Source organism: Mesocricetus auratus, unplaced genomic scaffold (assembly GCF_017639785.1).
Source record: "Mesocricetus auratus isolate SY011 unplaced genomic scaffold, BCM_Maur_2.0 Super-Scaffold_100027, whole genome shotgun sequence".
NCBI classification, from domain to species: Eukaryota; Metazoa; Chordata; class Mammalia; order Rodentia; family Cricetidae; genus Mesocricetus; species Mesocricetus auratus.
Genome location: NW_024429208.1, coordinates 17,559,700 through 17,575,940, shown reverse-complemented (window position 1 = coordinate 17,575,940; position 16,241 = coordinate 17,559,700). Strand labels below are relative to the sequence as shown.

The 16,241-nt window shown below is 43.2% G+C and overlaps 1 long non-coding RNA gene across 1 annotated transcript; it reads left to right on the top strand.

Moving 5' to 3' along the window:
- The first annotated feature begins 5,210 nt into the window (after positions 1 to 5,210).
- Positions 5,211 to 7,052, top strand: LOC121134335. Its single transcript, XR_005871420.1, has 2 exons — positions 5,211 to 5,291; positions 6,299 to 7,052. It is a non-coding gene; the product is annotated as an uncharacterized LOC121134335 (long non-coding RNA).
- The last annotated feature ends 9,189 nt before the right edge of the window (positions 7,053 to 16,241 follow it).

Here is a 16,241-nt window from a genome sequence, read left to right as displayed (position 1 = left end):
AAGATAATGGTTAGTAGAGAATTGCTACGAGGACACACTTTTTATTGAAATAGTCGGGTCTTAAACTAATGTACATACTTGTAGAGCCAAGACTAGAAAAAAATTGAGTAATTGGAAGTAGCATTTTTGCTTCCCGTTTGACAGTCTTTCTGTCTACATCTATCTCCCTCTCACTGTTCTAGAAGTCCCTGTGTTTTAGATCTTCTGATTGACAGGCCAGGAGTCCAAGTGCTACAGGTAGACCACACAGTCATGGGGTTCAGAGTGGGGCTCGCCTTAGAGGGCTTCACCTTTACCCAAAAGATGATGCCATTCTAGGCATCATTGGGAACTCTCCTGAGAGTTATTGAAGATTTGGTCATTGGTGCTGAGAGAGACACACGGAGATGGAAAAGCTACAGCAATTGACCCGTGACTACACGGAAACTTGGCCCTTGGCAGATCTTTGGAGAAAGGGAGCACAGCTTGCTCTCAGTATCAAGAGAAATTAAAATTAAAATCATAGCATGATGTGATTTTGTATTCTGTGGACTGGCAAAATGATATATCTGATAAAACCAAGTTTTGGAATGGATAAAAGAGAAAAGCATCCCATATACTGCTGGTGGGTGTGTAACTTGGCAAATCACTCTGCCTGGGCAATAATTTTCACAACTGATATCTGTATCCTAGGATTCAGTGACTCACCTCCTTCCTTGGTGTGCAACCCAGATACTCCCTTGCACATGTATGCTCAGTGTCAGGCACATAGTGTCTATTGGCTATTGTTTATGAAGGAATCGGTTATACAATGCAGCTTGATTCAATAGCTAAAACAAATGAGATGGAGCTTCATCTACTAATAAGGACTAATCCTGAAAAATAGCATTGGGACAGGAATAGTAAACTTCAATAGCATCTGAATTAGGGGACTACTTTAGATAAAAATATTAAAATAGAGAAGCTTTACTTGAGAGGAGCCTTCCCGCCCGCCTGGTTCCAGATCCGCATCAGTCCCAAATAAACATACAGGAGGCTATATTCATTATGAAGCTGTTGGCCTTGCTTGTCTCTTACTGGCTAGCTCTGCTTTAAGTAATTACCCCATAATTGTTAATCTAAGTATGTTTCTTACCGGAGAATAGTTCCCAGCGTCCTACCCCCATGGCGTCACATGTTGACTCTCCTGTGTTTCTCCTACCCAGAATCCTCCTGGATTCCTAGCCCCACCTATCTAGATTCCTATTGGCCAGACAGTGCTTTATTAGCATAAGACTTCCCCAACATCTCCTCTTTTCTGTTTAAACAAAAAGAAAGGTCTTAACTTTAACATAGTCAAATTGTATATGACAGAACAGTTATCAAGTAAGAACACAGTTACAACATTTTGTCTATTAACATTTAGCAAGATCTAAAGAAAATATCATCCATCCCATCCTTGTGAGTCTAAAGTTCTATATGTAGCTTATCTCTTATCATAACTAAGGAAAACTATAATTATAGCTATCTGTCTTCAACTCTATCAAAGACCACAGAAGGATAATATATAAACACTAGGATTGACAGAGATATCTTACTGCCTGGACAGTCACCCGAAGTTCCTCTGTAACGTTGGGGCATCCACCTTCAGCCCATAGGCCACAATGTATCTGGAACACTTCTCAGCAAAGCAGGAAATTTCAAACTGTCCATCTGCGTTGGCAGTCTGTCAGTCATTTTTCTTTGTCCTGCAGAAAGTCTCGTAGACTCTTCATCAAGCAGGAACCCTGTAAGACTGAGTTCAGTAGTCACTTTCCTGTGGGTCCTGCATGTCCAGATGATACAACAACAGTCAAACAATCTAGGCAAGAGCAGTTTCTTGCCCAAATGGCTAATCTTGCCATGTTGAAAGCAAACTCCATAACAAGTTTCTTCGATGCCCATCTTCCTCTCAGACGTAATTGGTGCTGCCAGAAGCAGACATTTCTCATTGTCAAGAAAAACCCTAAACCATTTTAAATGCCATGTTCTGAAGGTCTTTGAGAGGTTTGAAGACTGTCTATCTATCTCAAATATATTTCTGTATATCTAGAACACCTAACTTACCTAACTATAAATTCTATTATAAGTAACTATCTATAGTCTGTATTCAATTATGCATTACATTTTAAAAGATCAGTATAAGCACAATACTTAATCAAGAGGAGAAATATACACATCACAAAATTGACCTTGATTTTGTCTCAATAAATGAAAAACAATACCCATACCATAATTCCCCTTTTTACCATTAAAAAAGATTGGCTGTGATCACTAGCCAATTATAAACAATCCCATTTAAATGAAAACAAAGATTTATAAACAAGATGGGAATTGGAACGTCGCTCATTCCAAACTGCTTCCTGCTGGAAGGGGGCGCCGTTATTACCATAGGGATCATGACAAAACTCAGAAACCTGTATAAGTCCGTATTTTCGGGGTCTGTAAAGCTGCATCATCTTAGCTGTCTCAATAGTTGGAACACCTGGTCCACTGCTTCCGGGGGTCTTGGTTCGTCAAACCACAGAAGTCTGGAAGAAATCCTCAGCTTTTTATGTTCTGTGGAAACATAAATTAAAACTCCTTTTCCGAGTAACATATCCTTTAATTTTGAGGTCAAGGCATTTTCAAAAGATAGAAGTTGGATTAATTCAGCAGCATTTATAATCAAGTGTACTTTAGCATTTGTTCCTTCCTTAGCAATCAAAAAACTGAAAAACACAATAGCGTACAGTATCCAGACTCTCTGTGTATTTTCCATCTTTACGTGGCTTATTTATTTATCTAATATTACTTTATTTCTTTCACTTTTATTTATTTTTCTCTGAGACAGGGTTTCTCTGTGGAAACCTGCCTGCCTCTGCCTCTGGAGCAATCCTACCGGCGTGTGCCACCACACCCGGCTTTTGTATTTATTTACCACTTTGCCGTTTCATTTTCTCTCTCAATCTCACGTATATTTTTAAACACACTGTAAACCTTTAGAGGTTTTGTTCATCCAAGTCTGACTTTACTGTAAATCTTTACGTTTTTCTGGCCACGTGTCTTATCTGTAAAACCGTGGCTGTTTTAAACTGCCGTTTTTTTTTTTTCAAGATGGCGGGCGTAAGCTTGATTCCAGCTTACCGCCTCAGTCCATGCTGACATCCAGCAAAAGCTGCCACTTCCAGCTGTACGTACACTCTTTTCAATAGTTAGTAGAGTCTCTTAAAACAACCTTGCTGTTTTTTTTTTTTAATGCTGAGTCAGGAAGACTCCGGTAAACGAGCCACGTGAATCTCGGCTTGTCGCTAGCAAAACAGAGCACACCTAAGAAAAATGCTGCTACCAAAATCTGTGCTTCTCTCCGTTCTTCTGTTTCTAAAATTTCTTTAAAGCTTTTGTTATTCTTCGTGGAAATTCAATCCCACTCCTGATCACCATTATGTTAAGAGAAGCTTTTTCTTTTGCTAGCCGCCTTGGTTTATCCCCCGCCAGTCGCCTGGGCTCTGCCGCGCCAGCCTGGTTCTAGATCCGCATGAGTCTCAAATAAACACACAGGAGGCTATATTCATTATGAAGCTGTTGGCCTTGCTTGTCTCTTACTGGCTAGCTCTGCTTTAAGTAATTACCCCATAATTGTTAATCTAAGTATGTTTCTTACCGGAGAATAGTTCCCAGCGTCCTACCCCCATGGCGTCACATGTTGACTCTCCTGTGTTTCTCCTACCCAGAATCCTCCTGGATTCCTAGCCCCACCTATCTAGATTCCTATTGGCCAGACAGTGCTTTATTAGCATAAGACTTCCCCAACAGCATACTGGTAACATTATTTTATTATCCATCTACTCATGCACTTTGCTTCTGGTTTATGTTATATGCCTGCATCTGAATAGTGTATACTTTTAAAGCAACTAGGTGTTCACATAAAGTACATACTGAGAATTTTCAAAACCAAGAATGGACTAGTCATTACCCACTGAGTACAGGTTGTAGTTAGAGGAAAGAGGAGTAACAACAGAGGTTGGAATAGAGGGGGCTTCAAATATAATAAAAACTTAGTATTAGATCTAGGAAATTGATGTCCACACATTGTTTAAGGGTTTTTATTGCTATGAAGAGACACCGTGACCACGGCAACTCTTATAAAGGAAAACATTTAAGTTGGGCTGATCACAATGTCAGAGGTTTAATTCATTGTCATCATTATGGAACATGGTGGCATGCGGGCAGACATGGTACTGGAGAAGAAGCTGAGAGTTCTACATCTTGGTCCACAGGCAGCAGAAGAAGACTGTGTGGCACATTGGGCATAACTTGTGTTGTCATTTAAAAAACTGCTGTGAAGAGAGGTCACACCATACAGCAGGACTCACATAGGAGGTTTATTGGAGGAGGAGTGAGAAGGGACAGAAAAAGGAGCAGAGAAGTGGGCAGAGACCAGTCCCTGAATGTTATTATTCAGGCATGAATAATACTGTACTGGCCTGCCCTTGGGGTTCTGACAGTATACGCCCTCAGCTGCAGCCACTAAGAGCACCACCTGTGCACATTCAATATGTTCCCTTTTAAAAGGGCCCTGCCCACCTCCCATCTTTCTCTCCTTCTCTCTTTCTCTTTCCCCTCCACCACTGTTGTCCCCAGCCATTGGCTGACAGAAGTTCTTCAGCTCCCTCTTCTTCAATGGTCCCTGAGCTTCCATGTGGTATAGATGTCCTGTCTGTGCTGTTGGCCCACTTTCTTGTTTATGGTTTTCAAACTAGATCTTCAGTTGAATGATGGACTCTTGACTGTGCCTCCTGGATCAGCAGCACGCAGTTTGAATCCATGCTATAATCCCCTTGCTCAGGTAGAGCAAGGAAGCCATGCATGAGTGTGTGGTTCCTTCACATCACAAAGTTGCTGGCTCAGGGGATGAAGATCTGAAATACAGTCAATCCTCTGCTCTCTCAGTTGTCCCTGTGGGCACAGGCCAGCATCTTGCATGCCCACATCAAACAGAGTTGTCATTTTTTTTGGCTAGTTCAGGCACCTAGAAAGTGCTTCTCCTATGCTGACCTATGGCTAGAATGCCTTTTCAGTTTGTACGAGGCATAGGTTAGAGTGAAAGCAGGAGCAGAAATTGGCCAAATTCTTACTAATAAGGTTGGCACACACTCCACTGAGGACACAGAGGGAGTCTAGCTTGGATTGGCTCTCCAATTTCTCCTTCAGCCTTCTTTTCTAATATCCTCCAGGTCTTCAGTGTATGAGAGTAAATCAGGTGCCACATTCCTGGTCCCTCTAGCCAAGAAGCACCCATATTGAGACTACTGGTGAGCTTTTATCTTTTTTTCTGAGACTGTGGGCATTTTCTGATGGATTTGAATGGAAATGCACGAAAGGTTGAGTTATGGCATATTAGTACATAGCTAGGAAATCAAACTAAGGCAGTCTGAGGTAAAAATATATTTTAGTGGCATTTTCCCCATATCTACTTGGGGCCATAACAGAGCTCTGTGTATATTCTAGGCTTAGGAGAATGAGAGTGGTATCTTCACTCCTCTTTATGAAACTCTGGATCAGCAGGAGATATCAACGAACAATGAGGTGTCTAGTGCAAAGTAAACAAGTATTTCTATTTGTGCCTAAAACCATAATCAATATATTGAGAGACTTGTGTTGATGATGATAATGATGATTGGATTGGCACATTATAATGGATTCCTCCTGTTATAAAATATCATTGTTATAAATTAAAGCCAATGCATTTTATGTCATGTGAAACAACAGGCTAACTCACCTGTCTAATTTTCCTTAACCAGTAACCTAAGAAACACCTGGCGAGTGCCTACTATGTGCTGGGTGCCAGGGATTGAAGAGGAGGCCACAATTCTTGAAGAAAAATTCCCAAGTCCTTCAGAAGTTCTACTACAAAAGAGAAAGGGAGGAAGTGCGAGGAGGAGGGATGGGGTGAGGAAATAAAGCCAGGCAGGAAGAAAGGGAAGTGGGGATGGACAGGAAGTCCCTCCTTAGGGATGCTGGTTTGCAAGGAGGAGTGGTAGGTGCCAATGACATCATTTAAGCCTCTGCTCTTGCCTGGCCTTTGTTATCCGAAGTGTGAAGGACACAAGAAAGTATGTGGCTGCTTCACACAGAACCCCGGGGAATCTGCTAGAGACCACTCCTCATCTAGATACAGCTTACCTGGTTGGTGCTCAGGGAACATGCGGGTGACCAAGTAATGCAGGCTTAGCGTCTAAGCGTTAGCCTACAAGCCTGAGGTCTATTAGGGAAGTGCAGACAATTAAAAACTCTGGATTTTTCATTGTTGTAATTACAGCAACAGCTCTGGTACAAATTATGATTCATCTACTCTTCAAGCAATTAACATCTGGGCCGCCACCAAGGAAACTTTTTTTTGGTGCAAGATGGCATTACATGATGCTCAAAGAACTGTGGAGATTCAGCTCCAGAAGGAGGAGGAGGCTTTCTTTACTCCTCCATCGTAGGAGTGGAACTCTTGCACCCCCGGGATGAGCATGATTCACAAGATCAATGTGACTGTCATTATTGTTCATACTGTTGCAATGAGAATACACCTGCAAAATGACCATGACAGTTTAACCAGCAATGAATTTAAAAAAATTATTCATAAGGCATTATGTCTTATGTATTCAAGTGAAATCATTTTAATTTCTTTTCAATTTGTCTCTTGAATTTAGCCAATGGGATTTCTGTGTAATGGATGCTGTGACCCAGATGTTTGATCTGTAATGGATGCTGTCGTCCATATGTTTGATCAGTAATGTGTTTGAGACTCTTAAAATTTTATGTTAAGATTTTACCCCCAAGAGGATGTTATTAGGACTATTAGGAGGTGACTGGATCATGAAAGGGATCCCTCATATTGGGATCAGTGCCCTTTATTTAAGAGATCCCAGAGAACTGACTCTCTCCTATGTCACAAAACACAGGAAGAGGTGTTGCCTATGTCACAGACAGCAGGCCTTCAAAAGATACCAAATCTGCTGGAACTTTGATGCCAGATTCCTTAGTTCCCAGAACTATGAGAAATACATTTTTGTTGTTAATAAGCTACTGGGTTTGTAGTACTTTGTTAATGGTGTCCAGAATACACAGAAGTAACAGATACAAACAATCCAATGTCCAAAAAAGAGTACATCATAAGGTCTGTAGCAACTTTGGGACAATCAGGAGTTATCTCAAATGCTGCTGTTGGCTTCAGAGCTCTGAAAAAGTTACCTCTGTTACAACTCATGCTACTGCAAATGACAGAAGCCGAGGCTTGAACCAACTTAAAGACAGTTGGCAATCTCATCTCTAGGGAGTCCTTGAGACTTATTTGACTTAGGCTTCACTTGGAGTTATACCTTCTCTGCCCTACATTTTGCTGACTCTTGTGTTGGGTATTTTTAGGCTTTGGGTAGGATACCCAGAAGTTCAAAGTTACCATTTCACATGCCAAGATCCATCCAAGTTCAGCAATTATTTGACCCAGAACTTCGCTCTAAATCCCTCAGATTCATTAGGATTGTGCCAGTGTAGGTGTGAATGAGCCACCATAGCTAAGGGACACAAGACTAGAATTAGATTCTTACACTCTGTGGGGCTGAGATTCAGGGAAGATGGAGCACCACCGAGAAACCAACAAGCACACAGTCCTGAGAATCAATGCTGCTGTGAGAAGAAAGGGATGGAGGGGCCTTAGAACAGTGGCTCTCAAACTGTGGGTCACGACCCCTCCGGGGAAGTTGAACCATCCTTCCAAAGGGGTGGCCTAAGACCATGAGAAAACACAAGTATTTATGCTATGATTCGTAACAGTAGAAAATTACAGTTATGAAGCAGCAAGGAAAATAACTTTATAGTTGGGGGTCACCACAACATTAGGGACTGTATTAAAGAGTCACAACATTAAGAAGGTTGAGAACCACTGCCTTAGAGAACATCTCAATCACCCATCCCAACACTTTGAAGAATATGGCCCCTCTAGGTATGGTGTGGAGCGGGGAGAATGAACAGCTGCCCTGAGAGGTTGCTTTCCTTTCCGACTGTTAGCCTCCAAGAGTCCTAAACTTGGCTTCCAAACCCTGGCATCCTTGGAAGGTGCTAAAGCCATAAGCCTATGGTGAGAACTCAAGGAGTAAACTAACATGTAATCAGCAGGGTTGTCTGAAAGAGGTGATCTGACAATTACTCAGATCTCCCCAGAGTACACCAATCAGAGTTGAAGCAGTTATTTTCTCCATAGGAATTCTGGCAGGCAGCTAAATGGTGACTTTGTAAATAGGTCTCTGAAAACAACTACCGAGAGCTCTTGTTGCCCAGTAGACCTGCTCTGTATACTTGGTATTGGGTGCTTTGTTGATTAATGCATTTATGCCTCACGGAGGTCTACTAGAGAAGATAGAGTCATGTGCATCACACAGGTAAGGAGTCTGCAGGCCAGCGTATGCAGAGAGATCTCTTGATCCATAACAAGCAACTGTGCAGACAGGATTCAAGCCCTGCACTGTCAACTCCAGAGCTGGGGTTTACCAGCTTGCTTTAGCCTCCCTCCCTTCTTCTGAAATCCTACACAAGTCATTGCATCCATCTTTCCTGCTCACCCATCAGATTCAAGTCTTTTCTATGATGTCGGGATGCCTTTCTCAGTAGGAATCCAGTTCCAAGCTTCTCTGGGACTCCAGCAGAGTTAGACAACTGAGTGTAGAGGGAAGGACCATGATAGTACATTTGAAGATGAGTCTTCAGCAGAGGAGAATGCACTCCTTGGACCTCTTTAGATCCAGTTTTTGCACCAGTCATAAGTCTGGTGGTTGACTGGGGAGACACCACCCAGCTCCCCACTTGGCTGGTAGCAGCTCCCTCGCACTAGTGAAATGATGCGCCGAAAAGCTGTCCTGACTCATTCGTGGAGTCTGTCCATGCCGGCTTCTGCCACCCCCGCCACACAGACACCACACATCTCTGAAGATCCTCACTCCTAAGCCCACATGGAAATTCTTCTTCATGCCTCTCTCTCGTCTCTGTCTCCATGGTGTTTGGATCACTCCATGATGCCTCACATTCTCTCTAGTAAGCATTAGCTGGGCTGCCTTCCCTAGGACACTATTCCATGCCATGCTTGGTGGTCTTCATCTAGGACTAATAATCATGTTAGTCACAGATCAGCACCCTGTAAATTCGATCCCATCAGTTTGGACATATGGTTTAGATGTAGCTTGTGTCCTAAGAGATCATGTGTAGGATGCTTGGTCCATGCAGGATGGAGGTGATAGAAGCTTTGGAGATGAGGTTTAGAAGAAGGTAACAGCTACTTCTTGGGGGTGTGTCCAGTCTCTGAGGACAACTGTCCCAGCACATGGCTCTCAGCCTGGAGGATGCATGATGCTGTCCTCTCATGAGACATGTTGGGTAGCCATTGGTATCCCTAGCCTCTGTACTGTAGATGTGGGATTACAGATGAGCCCATGCACCTTTGTGGCATTTATGTGGATGCTGGGTGTCAGAGGACCAGTCCTCAGGTTTGCGTGGCAAGCACTTTACCCATCAGCCACCTCACCACAGCAGCCGTTGTTCTTAATGAGTGTTCTCCAGTCTGAGAGTGTCGTGTTGTCCATCCTGTCACTCAGTCCTGGAAAGCAGTCTCTGGGAGTCCCTGTGTACCCCTGTGGCGCCACGCTGGTCTGGCTGCTGCTGCCCTGTCTCTGGCATCTTAGTCTAGAGTTCCTCCTGCCTCTTCCCCAGCTTGCTTTTGTATCACAAGAGAACGACTCCTCCAGGCTGTTTTGTTTAGTCTCCAAGACCAGCTGAATTTGGAAAAGATCCAGCAACTGGGAGAGGTTGTAGCAAATTTCAGGGGGCAGATGGTATTGGTGGCAGAAATGAGGTATCTTTTGTAGTTCTAGTCCTTATCAGACAAACCCTTGCACCCCTCACCAACTCTGTTCCTTGTCTTCCAACCTAGTGGCGTTGAATCCAAGCTTACTTGCCTAATGTCTGTGACGTGTCACTGCCTCCTGCTTGACCCTTGACCCTATCAACATCTGGATAAACAGTTTCAATGGTTTAATTCCCTTTTAAATAAATACTCACGTGGATTACACCTTCCTGGGTCCATAGGCTCCGTCTGGCATATATCAATGGGTACCTTCAGAATCCCCTCCACATCCACCTTGTCTATAAAACCATGCAAAGTTGTCTTTGCTAGCTTCTCTCTAGGTCAGGCCAGCAAATTCTACCACCCAGCAAATTTCAGCTGACTAACTGGCCTTAGATCTTCCAGTTAGAAAACTACTCAGATCCAGGTGAGAAACCCCCAAGTGATGCTTCTTCCAACAATAAGCTGCGCTGAAGGAGGGAAGAAGTACAATAAGGGGCACAGAAAGTCAAGAAACACCATGGGCCCTCACTCATACAGGGTGAAAAGAAGTTGAACCCTCATCGTCAAACAGTGGGTACTGGAGGCTGGGGAGGAGAAATGATTGCAACAGGTGCAGGAGGACAGTTGAGCTGGAGGATTAATTTCTAATGTCCCGTGGAAGTAGGGTCACAGCGGTAGACAAAAGGGATTCTGAATGCTCCTGGCATAAAGAAATGATGGATACCCAAGGACAACATGTCAATTACCCTGATCTTATCATTACATAACCCGGTAGAACTTTCTTCCTTCTTTTCAGTGACCAGTACCCATCTCAGGCCTCTTTAGCATCAATCACTATGGAGACTCATTTCTTGATACCTCATCACATGATCAATGACCAATCAAGCACAAACAACCCAAAAGACATATTGGAAAAGGCTGGTGCCTTCAAGTAGAAGTAATTCAGCATAAAACAAGATCAAGCTCCCATCAAACAGATGACAATGAAAACATTAGCTCTGATTTCATATGTTACATTCAACACAATGGGTTAATGTTGATACTGACACCCCACATGCAGACTTTGCAACTCTCCTTTAGTGTTTATTTTTATAATTTGAAATGTTCCCTTGATTCATTCCCATGATCATTCATCTTCAGGGTTAGATAGAGATCAACAGTCGTAGTTTGAAATTTGTATCTTTGGAAAAGAAATATGTGATATATCTCTATGTAAACTGGATAGCATCCCAATTATGAAAAGAGTTCATTCTTTCATGAGTATGCCAGTCTGCAGTTCCCTAAACATTATCTGATGCTGTTGCTAAGATTCTGATAGTCTCACGCATAATCTTATCTTTCACTTAGTTTTTGTTCTTGTCTCTTTGGTCTTACTCTCTGGAATGGAACTTTGTTTAAGAGGCCGTGATATAAGAAATAATGGTTATGGTTACTTTTCCGAGGAAACTAAGAAAAGTGATCGGATGGTCAAACACTCAAGTTAAGAAGTCTGCCCACTATTGAACCTTCTAGGATGAAGTTTCCATGGCAATTCATTTCATTTGGGGAGTGATATGCCGTGAGAAAGTGTGTGTGTGTGTGTGTGTGTGTGTGTGTGTGTACGTGTGTGTGTGTGTATGTGTATATACATGTTATTAAGAATCAAATCCAGAGCCTCTTACACACTAGACAAGCACTCGACAATTGAGCTACACCCAGAGTCTAAGCATGGGTATTTTGATCTTGCAAAATTCTGTGCAAGGTTGGGGTTGATTGTAGTTGCTAGCTGACTTGAGAAAAGGCAGTCCTCACAGTCATTCACCTGGCAGTGAGGGCTTCACTGTCTGCCCTTTCAAAAATATTTGCTGAGGGTCAATAGCATGCAGGCACTGTATGTAGTAAATACCATAAAGGCATTAATAATCCAAAAAATTGATTAAAAATTCTGTCTGCATAAAAATTATGGGTGTATATATGTAGACAAAAAAATTAGCCATGACATTCTGTCTCATGTATGCATGTGTACATACATGTATATGTAGTTTTTAGAGTGATAAATGTCTCCTATAGAAGGCATTTGAACACCCAGTTCCTGGCAAGTTTAGGAGGTAATGTCTTACAGGAGGAAGTATGTCACTGGAGGTGTGCTTGGAGGATACATGGCCTTATCTTACCTCCATTTTGTGCTCTCTCTGCTCTGTGTCTGAGGCCACACATATGATCTCTCAGCTTCCTGCTCCTGTTGCCATTATGGGCTCTTAGCTCTGGATCCAAAACTCCAAATAAACTCTCTTATAAGCTGCCTTGGTCATGGTTACAGAAAAGTAACTAATACAGTATGTATGATGTATATATTATCTGTTATATATGTATGTATGGGTGCTTGTATGTAATGTCTATTATATACATACATACAGATGTGTGTATGTATTATCTATTATATATGAATATGCAGGTGTGTCCTGGTTAGTTTTTATTGTTAACAATTTTGAATCATTTGGGGCTGGGGATCCTCAGCTGAAGAATTACATCTATCAGATTGGCCTGTAGCTGTGTTTGAGAGGCTATCTTGACTGATGATTGGTGTGCAAGAGAGAGAAGGCCTAGCCCATTGTAGGTGTTATCAACTCTAGGCAGGTAGACCTTCTCTGGATAAGAAAGCTAGCTCAATGGTTGAAGGTTGGGCTCACAACCAAAACTGCAAGAATCCTAGCTCATTTAGTATGCACCAGATAGCTACCAAGCCAACAAGCACAGTTCCTCCATGGGTTCTGCTTGAGTTCCTGTCTTAACTTCCCTCTGTGAAGGACTATGACCTGGGTGTGTAAGTTGAAATCTTTCTTCCCTAAGTTGCTTTTGGTCATAGAGTTTGTTGCTGCTGTTTTAATTTATCGCAGAAACAGTGAAATTAGAGCAGTATACGTACATCCACTTATCCATCTATCTCTTTATTTATCTATCTCCTTCTATCCTCAGATGGTCATAAAGGTTATGAAGAAAACCAAAGCAGCAAGGAAGGTCTCACTGGAGAAGCAAATTTGACATTTGGTCAGAGAACTAAAGGGGGTTCAGAGATAATCCTGCAGAGATTTGGGGGAATGGTAACTGTAAAACTGAAGTATGAGAAACAGACTATCAAAGACAGACTAGGTGGAGATACAGCCTGATGGTAGAGGGCATCCCACTGAGGTCTGTACTCCAAAGGAAAAAGGAGCAAAGCCTCTCGGTTTGTCGTTTGTCGGGGATTGCTATTTACTGTGGACCCTATATACCCATAGGTCACGTTTGCATTTCTTTTATCTTTGTTTGCTGCATTTTAATATAACTTATTTTCAATTATATCTAGTTTGTTTTATGCATCTAAAATTGTTGTTTGTCTGGGGATGGAGCTCAGTTGGGTAGAGTATTTGCTTAAATGCATGAGACCCTAGATTCCCAGCCCTACAGAAACGGGGTGTGGTAACACTGGCCCATCATCCCTGGAGGACAAAAAGTTCAAGGCCATCATCTGCTACATAAAGAGAAAGATCAGCCTAGGCTACATGATATCCTGTCTGAAAAAGACTATTATTCTGATAAAGAGTATACTGAGTCACAGAGATCTCCTAAGAGATCCACATCATGAAGCAGATGAGGAATTACAGAGCTGCTGTGCCAGGATGAAACGTTTTATTCTGAGTGAGCTAACAGAGTAACACACAGGCTCATGCAGCCATCCTGACTCCCATACTGAGTGTCTGAAAGAGAGAAATGCGGGACAAAAAGGGGTCAGCTGGAGGCTCTGCCATCAATTCAGGTGGGAGACAACAGTGGCTTGAGTCCAAGGAGTAGCCATGGAAGAAACATGACGACCATGAGGCTTTGATGGCCAGGGTTGTTGCTTTCTTCTGAGATAGGACGCAGACAGGGGGAGCAAGAGACACAGCCAAGACCTGATTTAGTTTGGGCATGTCTTGTGTATGAAATGACTTACCCGCAGCCGGAGACATAAGCCCGGAAGTGTGTGGAGCAGTCAAGGCTATCACTATTAGAAAAACTGGGTTAGGTTTGGTGCTGTTGCTACCATCTTCAGAGAGTAGTTTGTGTGAGGAGAGGTGGGTTTTGATAGCTTTGTCCCAGAGCAAGTAAACTTCTGTGTTCATGAGGAAGAGAGCATTCCACAAGTCCCGAGGAAATCCAGCATGGGTTGAAGTCCCTAAAAGCTAGGGATGAATGCGTTTCAGCTAGGAGTGGCCGCTGCACATAGCAACAGGTCAAATAGGCCTGAGACTTGGCTATGGACTTAGCAACTTGGAAACCATTCATGACCTGGACAAATGTTCTGGACAAATGTTGGAGATAAAAGTCTTCCTGAAATAGGCTCCAGAAAGAGAAAGTACTGATTGGAGAAAACGGAACAGAACAAATCTTTTGAGAAATGTTCCTCAGAAACAAAGCAAGCCTTTGGTGAAAGATTTTTAAGACTCAGTGATGCTTAAGATGGGAGAGATTGTGGCACAGGACTCAGATGACTCAGGGGAGCCAAAGGCTTTAGGTAGGTGAGAGGTGGGTGGCATCTAGTGGAAGGGTGAAGGCGTTGACCTCAAACAGGGCCCAAAGAGTTTGCAACACAGTGAGAGACCGGAAGGCGGAGAGTACTGGGGGGGCTGTGAGGGGGGGTGGCAGTAAAGCTACGAATCCTCTCCCGATGCCTTGTTGAGAGCAACCAGAAGCATAGCCATCAACAAAAGGGGAGGGGAGGAGGTGGAAGGACAAGAGACAGGACTGTCACTGGTCATGCAAGGTGTGTGAAAGAATGAACGGACAGCAAAACACCGGAGCATTCAGGCCCGTGTTACATTTCAAATGAATCTCTTGGCTGGGAGGATGGCTCAGTCAGTAAAGAATGTGCTGTGTAAGCAGGCCGACTTGGGTTCAGGTGCCTCAGCACGCTTGTTAAAAAATCTGGGATTGGCGAGTTCCAGGACAGGCCCCAAAGCAATACAGAGAAACCCTGTCTCGGGGAAAAAAAAAACCAAAAAACCAAAAAAAAAAATCTGGGATTGGCAGCACAAGCCTGTTATCCCAGTGCTGGGAAAACAGAAACAGGAGGATCTCTGGGCCTTATTAACACAGTCAGTAAAGCTGAATCGGTGAGATCCAGTACAATAAAAGAGCCTGACTCCACAGAGAGAGAGAAAAGATCCAGTGCCAGCCTCTGATCTCTACATGTTACACACACACACACACACACACACACACACACACACACACACACACACTAATAATTGTAATAATAATAAACAAAATAATGAGTGCCTCAAGAAAGTCATAATTTATTCTAGCCTTTGGGTAAATGGCTGAGGTAGATGGAGAATTAGGCGGCATCAGGACTGAGTTCTGTCATGTGAGCACGGAGAAGGAAAGAAAGAACAAGGAATTCGGTAAAAGGGGTGAAGAAGAGAAGCCATGAAGGTGGTGCAGACAGCAGAGGAGGTAGAGTCAGTGGAAGCATGTTCAGATCAGGGAACTAGAAGAGAGGAAGGTGGGGAACAGTGGCTAAGGAAAAAACACAATGGTTAGTGCTGGGACATTGGAAGGGGCAGGCTATTTGTCAAGACTAGATCTAAGGAATGCATACAGGGAAGAGATCCTGAGGGCAGGCAGACATCATGGCTGCTCAAATACCCAAGGACCCTCAGAGGAGCATCTACTCTGGTGACACTCTGGGTCAGGAGTGATGCTAAAATAATGACAGTTACTATTAATTAAGCCTGGAAACAAACCTTCTAGAGAGGGGAGTGGTGGTGACCAGGGCCCCTTTGATGACTGAACAAGCAGACTGTGAGGGACAGCTCAAGGGCCTGGGATTCAACACTGGCAGGTGGGGATGGGACAGTGATCTTCTTTCTAACATGGTTAAGGTGATGATAGCCATTTCCTTAATACATACTCCCCTGATTTCTGTTTCTAGAGCCTTTGCCATCAAGTGGGTACAGCAAAGAAGAGCATAACATAATAACCATCCTTGCCCTTTTTAGGCAGAATTTATATCTCTGGTATTAAATTTTATAGGTCAGTTTTTTATTGTACTCTAGGGTGACAGGGCTGTTTTTTCTTCTTTGAAATAGGGTCTCATATATTCCAGGCTGCTCTGAATTCATTATGCAATCCAAGACAGCCTTGAACTCCTGACCTTGAACTCCTGAGCCTCCTGCCTCCATTTCCCAAGTGCGGAGGTTGCAGGCATGTGCCACTCTGCCTGGGTGAGTGACAGACACTCTTGAGAATGTTGGTGAAGGCTGACCCAACTCCCATCCACAAACCCCTTTACCCAGACACCTCCTGGCTGGTGGTGTCTCTCTGGCACTATTCTGTCCAATGGAGTACAAGCAGAAGTAATCTGAGCCAGGCTTCT